Below are 8818 nucleotides of genomic sequence, written 5' to 3'. Positions count from 1 at the left end.
GCACAATGGAGGTTTTTTTGGCAGAATCTGAATTCCTCTTGCTGGCATCTAACTTTTCTTGCTAAACCCCTCCCTTATATTGCAGTCACAAGTCCCATCTTCCAATTAGCCCAGAGGGCAAAGATTCACTTCCGTTCCTTTTTTTTTGGCTTCTGAATTAACTCTAAAAATTCCAAACAGTTCTGCATATTGTCAAAGGCAAGAATATACAATATTTGCAGCATTGACAAGTACATCTTCCTTGCCCTATCCTTACCACTTTCTATAGAGGGACAATTGAGAGCATCCTGTCATACAACATCACAGTCTGGTTTAGAAGTATCACTGCTTCTAACAGGAAGGCGATGCAGGGAGTGGTGAGGATGGCTGAAAAGTTCCCTCCCTTCCATCCAGGATATGGCATATAAGTGTTGCTAGAGCAGGGTCCCTAAGATTGTCTGAGATACTACTCATCCTCTTCATGACCTGTTTTCCTTGTTACCTTCTGGGAGGAGGCTCTATGGTATCCGAGGAAGAACATGCAAATTCAGTCACAGTATTGTGCCATATAATATTAACCTTGTGAACTCTAAAGCTTCCTCCTTCCATTATGTATTCAAGATAGACAGTGATTATATTGATTATATGTAAGGGTGTAGGTTTATACATATGTTGTATATAGTATGTTTAAATGTGTGTTGTGTGTATGTGTAAACTTTGAGAGCAAGCAACAAAATTTCTTTTTTTTTTGAAAAAAATATTTTTTCATTTTTCAATACATTTAATACTTTCAATACATTATAAAAAAATACCTTTGAAATAAATTCATACATATAACTTTAGGTGTCGCTCGTCCATCTCCCCCCGACTGCATCCGCCCTCTCTACCTTCCTTCCTTACTTCCCTCCTCCTTCTCTCCTCTCTTCACCTCTCTACCCTCATCCCTTCCTCCCATCCTACTTCCTTCCATCCCTTCCTCCTCCCCTCTCATCCCTCTTTGGATATAGTTCAGGAGAAATACCCAAGCTGCACCTCTCTCTAAATTACTCTACCTATTTGATACATTAATATTTCTGTTTATCTAACCTACTTAATCCCACCCACAATGTGTGCCATTGTGCCCACAGTAAAAAATAAATGTCAATAAAGGTTATCTATAATAGTAATAATAATAATAATAACAACAACAACAACAACATTAAGAGTCTGGATGAAGAAGATTACTACAAATACTTGGGTATCCTTCAAGCTGACAACATCAAGCACACTAAAGTCAAGAAAAAGATTAGAGGTGAATACATCAAGAGAGTGAAGAAGATCTTAAAGTCCAAACTCAATGGAGGAAATACCATAAAGGCAATCAACACACCTGGGCAATTCCAGTCATTAGGTACACAGCTGGAATAGTGGACTGGACTCAAGCAGAACTAAAAGCAATGGATAGGCAGACCAGAAAAATAATGACAATGAATCATGCCCTTCATCCACGCAGTGACATTGATAGACTTTATCTACCAAGGCAAATAGGTGGGCGTGGAATGCTACAAGTAAATCAGATGGTTGAAGAAGAAAAAATGGCTTTGGAAGAATATCTGAAGAACAATGAGGAAGATGCACTGAAATTAGTATATCAGGAAGGCTTACTAACTACTGGAGAGACCAAACTGGCCTACAAGAAAGACCAAATGAAGAACAGAATAGAGGCATGGGAAGACAAAGCACTACATGGCCAATACATTAAAAAAATAGCTGGGAAAGCAGATATTAACAAGACCTGGCAATGGCTAAGAGCAGGAAAACTGAAGAAAGAGACCGAGGGACTAATTCTGCCTGCACAAGACCAAGCCTTAAGACAAATGCATATAAAGTCAAAATTGAGAAGAGAGGAACAGACAGTAAGTGCCGCCTATGCAAAGAAGCTGAAGAAACAGTGGAGCACCTGGGAAGCTGTTGCAAGAAGATTGCACAGACTGACTACAAGAAGCGGCATGACAAAGTAGCAACAATGGTGCATTGGAAGATCTGCAAAAAATATCATTTGCCTGTAAGCAAAAACTGGTGGGATCATAAAATAAAGAAAGTCATAGAAAATGATAAAATTAAACTGCTCTGGGACTTCAGAATTCAAACAGACAAGCACCTGCAACAAAACACCCCAGACTTAACAATTGTCGATAAGAAAGACAAAAAAGTCTGGATAGTGGATGTGGCAGTGCCTGGAGACAGCAGAATAGAAGAGAAAAAGCTGGAGAAGATAACAAAATACAAAGACCTACAAATAGAAATAGAAAGACTGTGGCAAAAGCAAGCAAGGGTAGTACCAATAGTCATAGGCGCCTTGGGTGCAATCCCAAAACAACTGGAGCACCACTTGAACACCATTGGCATTGACAAATTTGCCATTAGTCAATTGCAAAAGGCGGCCTTACTAGGAACTGCTTCCATCCTGCGACGATACCCGTAATACCATAAAACATCCACATCTGCCTATCCCAGGTCCTGGGTAAGGACTCGATAGGTAGACAAAACGCCAAATCCAGTCTGAACATCTGGCTGACTGTGTGATGATCCATAATAATAATAATATGTTGGAAGGGACCTTGGAGGTCATCTAGTCCAACCACCTGCTCAGGCAGGAAACTCTATATCATTTTGGACAAATTGCTGTCCAGTCTCTTCTTAAAAACTTCCAGTGTTGGAGCTTTCACTGCTTCTGGAGGCAGGTTGTTCCACTGGTTAATTGTTCTAACTGTCAGAAAGTTTCTCCTTAGTTCTAGGTTGCTTCTCTCCTTGATTAGTTTCCATCCGTTGCTTCTTGTCCTGCCTTCAGGTGCCTTGGAAAATAGCTTGACTCCCTCTTCTTTGTGGCAGCCCCTGAGATATTGGAATACTGTTATCATGTCCCCCCTCGTCCTTCTCTTCATTAAACTAGACATACCCAATTCCAGCAGCCTTTCCTTATATGCTTTAGCCTCCAGTCCCCTAATCATCTTTGTTGCTTTTCTCTGTATTCTTTCTGGAGTCTCAACATCTTTTTTACATCATGGTCACCAAAACTGGGTGCAGTATTCCAAGTGTGGCCTTACCAAGGCATTGTAAAGTGGTATTAATACTTCACGTGATCTTGATTCTATCCCTCCGTTAATGCAGCCCAACACTGTGTTGGCCATTTTGGTAGCTGCAGCACACTGCTGGCTCATATTTAAGTGATTGTCCACTAGGACTCCGAGGTCCCTCTCACAGTTACTACTATTGAGCAAGGTACCCCCTATACTATACCTGTATGTTTGGTTTTTCTTGCCTAAATGTAGAACCTTATTTTTTTCACCATTGAATTTGTTGGTAAATTTGTCCATCAAATTGGAAGTATGTGGTTAGGCAGAGATCTATAATCCTGGGTGTTTCAATCGTCGTGTATTCAGTTAAGTCGGGTGTGCTATGGACCAATGTGATCATGGTTTCTTTGGCTAATTCAGATCTATGGACATAAACATCAAATGAGACAATGATTTCATCTTAATCTACTGTTACATCTCTGATTGTTTGAAGGCACTGTAGTGGAGAGTTGGTGGAGTGTTTGCTTCCTCTTGTAAGGTGTCCAAGTGATTTTTAATTTTTTTTGTAATGTTCTATGTAGGGGTCCTGGTAGTGATATGATTGGGCAGAGAGATATGTCAGGTTTGTGTGTTTTGGGGTGTTGATAGAAGCTTCTGAATATGGGTTCACTGCTTCTCATCCACCACTGTTCCTCTTTGGTAATTTGGCTTTTTCCTAGAGAGGTCATTGAGGGTTCTCTTGATCTGGTTGTCTAGTTTTTGCATTCTGTTTGTGTTTACTGGGATGTAAGTTCCTTTGTCTTGTAATATTTCATTTGCTTCTTGTAGATATTGTGCTGTATCCATAATAACTGTGATTTTGTCTTTGTCTGCTGATAGGATGATGATGGTCTGGTTCCTTTTTACGTTTCTGAGGGCTGTTTTGTCTTTGATAAAGGACAACTTTTATCAATTTTTGTTCTGAATGTTTATTCTTCGTCCTTTAATAGATTTTATTATATATTCCTCAATACAGAGCTTTCCAGCACAAACTGATGATTTTTGCCATAGAGCTTTATATGTCACGTGTAACATTGTTTATTTTCTCTTCCATTACAGCTTCATTCCTTCTTTCAAAACTCTCAGTTTTACAATAATTGTATCAATGGGGTCTATCTGGATGAAAATGGAGAACTGGTAGAAGACCTGGACATTGTGCACTGGATGGTTTTACCTAATATGTCTATTACCAAAGTGACATTTGGGAGTCTAGAAAGAGAAGGATACTTGGATTTCAAGTTGATGATCAACCAGAATGCTATTAAAAAGATGGAAATGCTGATCAAGGTGGGAAAAGACTTTATTCTATCCTTTCTGAAGATCTCACTAAGAGGATTGCAGAGTTGGGGCAGGGATTTCATCTCAATTCTCTAAGAGAGGAAGCGTCTTCTTTGGTTTCATGTTCAGATGTCTGAGAAAAATATCATTAACAGTTAACATTTTTTTCTGAGGGAGCAAGTTTTAAATCATGAGTCAACATGATTCACTTCTGCAAAGCAAAGGATCCATCCAACATACCCTTGAGTATATATATTGAGAATTTAAACTAAAAATATCCTGAGAGTCTAGTCTAGAAGGAGTGCAAGAAAAGCAACAAAGCCTGGAGACTAAACATGTGAAGAATAGTTGCAGGAATTGGGTATGGCTAGTCCAGAGAAAAGAAGGACTGGGGAGACATGATAGCAGTGTTCCAGTATTTGAGGGGCTGCCACAAAGAGGAGGGGGTCAACTTATTTTCCAAAGCACCAGAGGGCAGGACAAGAAACAATGGATGGAAAATAATCAAGGAGAGAAGCAATCTGGAATTAAGAAGAAACTTCCTAAGAATGAGAATAATTAACCAGTGGAATAGCTTGCCTTCAGAAGTTGTGGGTGCTTCATTACTGGAGGTTTTTAAGAATAGATTGGACAGTTACTTGTCTGAAATGGTACAGGATCTCATGCTTTAGCAGGGTGTTGGACAAAAAAGACCTCCAAGATCCCTTCTATTCTGATTAATTAAAGATAATTAGGGGACTGGAGGCTAAACTGTATCTGGAGGCTAAATCTACAGTTGTAGATGGCTAGTCTAACAAAAAGGCTAGTCTAACAAAAAGAAGAATTAGAGGTGACATGATAGCAGTCTTCCAATATTTGAGGTGTTGTCACAGAGAAGAAGGTGTCAACCTATTCTCCAAAGCCCCTGAGGGCAGGACAAGAAGCAACAGATGGAAACTTCTTAAAGAGAGATCCAATCTAGAATTAAGGAGAAATTTCTTGTCAGTAAGAACCTTAATCTGTAGAACAGCTTAAGTTACGGGTGCTTCATAACTGGAGGTGTTTAAGAAGAGATTGGACAGCATTTGTCCAGACTGGTATAAGGTCTTGTACTTGAGCGTGGGGTTGATCTAGAAGACCTCTAAGGTCCCTTCCATGTCTGTTATTCTGTATTCTGTAAAAAGTGTGTGAGAAAGCTTAGAAGATAAATAGGCAACAACAAACATCCAAGTCAATTTTATAAGCTCCAAGTTTTTTACAAGTTTTAAATTTAGCAAAGATAAGTCTTGAACTGAAGTTCCCCAAATTTTTCTTCAACTGTTTTAGGAAATACAATGATTCATTTTGTGGATGTTATTTCTTTCCCTCACCTGCCCAGCCCCTGCCCTCTTCCAGGTGTGTGGAAATCTGTCCTCCTGGCTTCATGAAGGTGGCTCAGGAAGGGAAGCCCATCTGCTGCTACAATTGTTGTCCATGTGCAGAAGGATCCATTTCCACCATGGAAGGTTGGTGAGAGCAGGAGAAAGGGGCAGATTTTGAGTAGGACCTTAGATCTCCAGGAACATGCATTTGAAAGGCTTGGCCAGAGTGGGTCTCACCTCTTTGAGTCTTGATCAAAATATACATGTGTGTCATAGTGAATTATAAGAAACTATCTTGAAGATTAATCTGTTATATAAGTCAAGCAAACAGGGATAGAGATCATGGATAAAGGTACAGAATAAGTGAGGGTTGAGTATTGTGAGAGAGATGACAGCTCTTGATCTTTATCTTTTACAACACATCTTCTATGTTTCCAGTTATTATTTACTTCATTGCTCTGAATAGTGAGAGTTTCCAGATTCCAGGATATAATGATGGAACATTGATTGGATTTTTGTAGGAGGATTGATCAGATTCTTGCAAGTGTCTATGTCTGTTAGATATTTTGGGCAGCCACAGTTTCAGGTTGAAGGCATCTGACTTTAATCAAAGGATTATTTCTTTGCTAAAAAAAGTCTCATATAACATCCTGACTGTTTTCTTCATTCTAATTGATGTGATGGATGGACTGGGCAGCGTTACATAATAATCTTTTGACTGCTCCATCTATTCAGGTGGTGCCTTTTTTTTGTCATCTTCAGTTGACTTCCTGAGGCTGACATTGCAGAGATTCTGCTGGAGACTCCTCTTAGTAATTTTCAAAGTCATGGACCATGGTGAGGAGAGAGGAAGGGACGAGAGGAAGGGAAGAGAGGAAGGGAGATGAAGGGAGAGGAGAGAAATCATGAATTGAGATTGAGTCAAACTTCCTTCTTGTTCTTATTGGAAGATGTTCCTCTTTCTGATCATAAAAAAATGAGGAATACATTTTGATGTCCTCACTCCATATCCAACTCATCTTCAAGGGCCACTCCACTTAACATTTTTTCTCCATGGCAAAAGACATGTTTATTCATTTCAGTTGGCATAAGCTACATTAAGCAGTCCTTCACATTTAATTCATTCCACTGTGGGCTGGATCTCAATGATGCTTTAAAGCATTGACAAAACACTGGACTCCAGTTTTCAAGAGTTTCAGCAGTGAAATGTTAAATGGTGAAACTGCCTTCTTTCCTTGAATCCTTTCTTCTTTCCTTCTTCTCTCTCAACAAGTTTATTAATGAAATAATAACAGTAACATTGGAACAGCTTATCCCCAGAAACCATGGGTGCTCCATCGCTGGAAGGTTTTAAAAAGAGACTGGACAATCATCTGGCTAAGATGGTAAAGGTCCTACTGCTTGAGCTGTACTAGAAGACCTCCAAGGTCGCTGCCAGCTCTATTCTATTCTAAAAAAGAAAAGAAATATTAAGCTATTCTACAGTAGCTGGAGGGAAATGAAGAAATATATTGAGTTCATCTATAGCCAGTAAAAACAGAACTCCTTTAACTGAGACCAGTAAAAACAGAACTCCAAGGCAAAAGGTTTCCTTAAAGAACATATTTATTTGGCTACATAGTAGTGGCATGATCAAAAGTGAAAGCAAGACTCAAGTTCCCTCCCAAAGGTTACAAAGTTACAAATTTGAACTTCCCATCCCAGTAATATGTCATAACCGCATTCTCCAATAAACTACTTTGGCGGGCTTCCTAATGAAAGTTCCAGCCCTCCAAAACTCAGGCAGCGATGACTTTGGTTCAGACAGAACAATTTATTGTTTTGACTAAGCTAACAAATATTCATTTCCCCCTCCCAACTCTTTGGCAACTGAAAACGAAGTGGAAATGGTTTCAGCCAAATTCATTTGCAGTGTTGACACAGTCATTTGCACCAACAAGTTTACCCAATCAATGTATGTGATTAAAGGACATATTAAAGGGAGATCCTATTCTTGCTCTTTTTCAGATGCAGATAAATGTACCAAATGTCCAGAAGATCAACATCCAAACACCAATCGAGTTTACTGTATTCCCAAGATTAAAAGCTATCTTTATTATAAGGAAAATCTGGGGGTTATCCTGACTTCCATTACCTTGTTCCTCTCTTTAAGCACAGGCTTTGGCTTGGGGGTCTTCATTAAATTTATGGAAACACCAATTGTCAAAGCTAATAACCGAGACCTCTCCTACATTCTCTTGGTCTCCCTCCTGCTTTCCATCTTGACCTCCTTCCTGTTCATTGGCCGACCAAGGAGAGTGACCTGCCTCCTCCGACAAACAGCCTTCAGCATTGTCTTCTCCATTGCCATTTCTTCAATCTTGGCCAAAACAATCACAGTGGTGTTAGCCTTCTTGGCCACAAAACCAGGAAATAAAGTACAGAGATGGTTGGGGAAGAGCTTGGCCAATTCAATTGTCCTTTCTTGTTCTGGCTTCCAAGTTATCATGTGCAGCATATGGATGGGCACTTTCCCCCCATTCCCTGACTCTGACATGCACTCCCAACCTAGAGAGATCATCCTACAATGCAATGAAGGCTCTGTCACCATGTTTTATGTTGCCCTCGGGTACATGGGCTTCCTGTCTGCTATCTGCTTCATGATGGCTTTTCTGGCCAGGAATCTCCCTGGGACCTTCAACGAAGCCAAGCTGATCTCCTTCAGCATGCTGGTCTTCTGCAGTGTCTGGGTATCCTTTGTTCCTGCCTACCTGAGCACCAAGGGGAAGTACACAGTGGCTGTTCAGGTCTTCTCCATCTTGACTTCCAGTGCTGGATTGCTGGGCTGTATCTTCATCCCCAAGTGTTACATTATTATTTTTAGGCCAGATCTGAATACCAAAGAACATTTGATGTCAAAATAAATTTGGGGAAAAAAGACTTTTACAAATCTATTATTTTTCAAAAATGTCATTTAGTAGACTTGATTAACAGGTTGTGATCAATTAATTATTTGTTTGTTTATTGATTTATTAAATCTAAATGCTGCCCATCTTGGCTAGAGATAGAGATGACTCTACACAACTTACAATCAAGACAAAAGAAAACAAGAGATTAAAAAATAGTAGCACTAACATTAGTTTAAAA

Source organism: Crotalus tigris, unplaced genomic scaffold (assembly GCF_016545835.1).
Source record: "Crotalus tigris isolate CLP2741 ecotype Arizona unplaced genomic scaffold, ASM1654583v1 scf7180000020297.256355, whole genome shotgun sequence".
Classification (NCBI taxonomy): domain Eukaryota; kingdom Metazoa; phylum Chordata; class Lepidosauria; order Squamata; family Viperidae; genus Crotalus; species Crotalus tigris.
The sequence above is the reverse complement of the archived record's forward strand: the minus strand, read 5'-3'. Positions refer to the sequence as shown.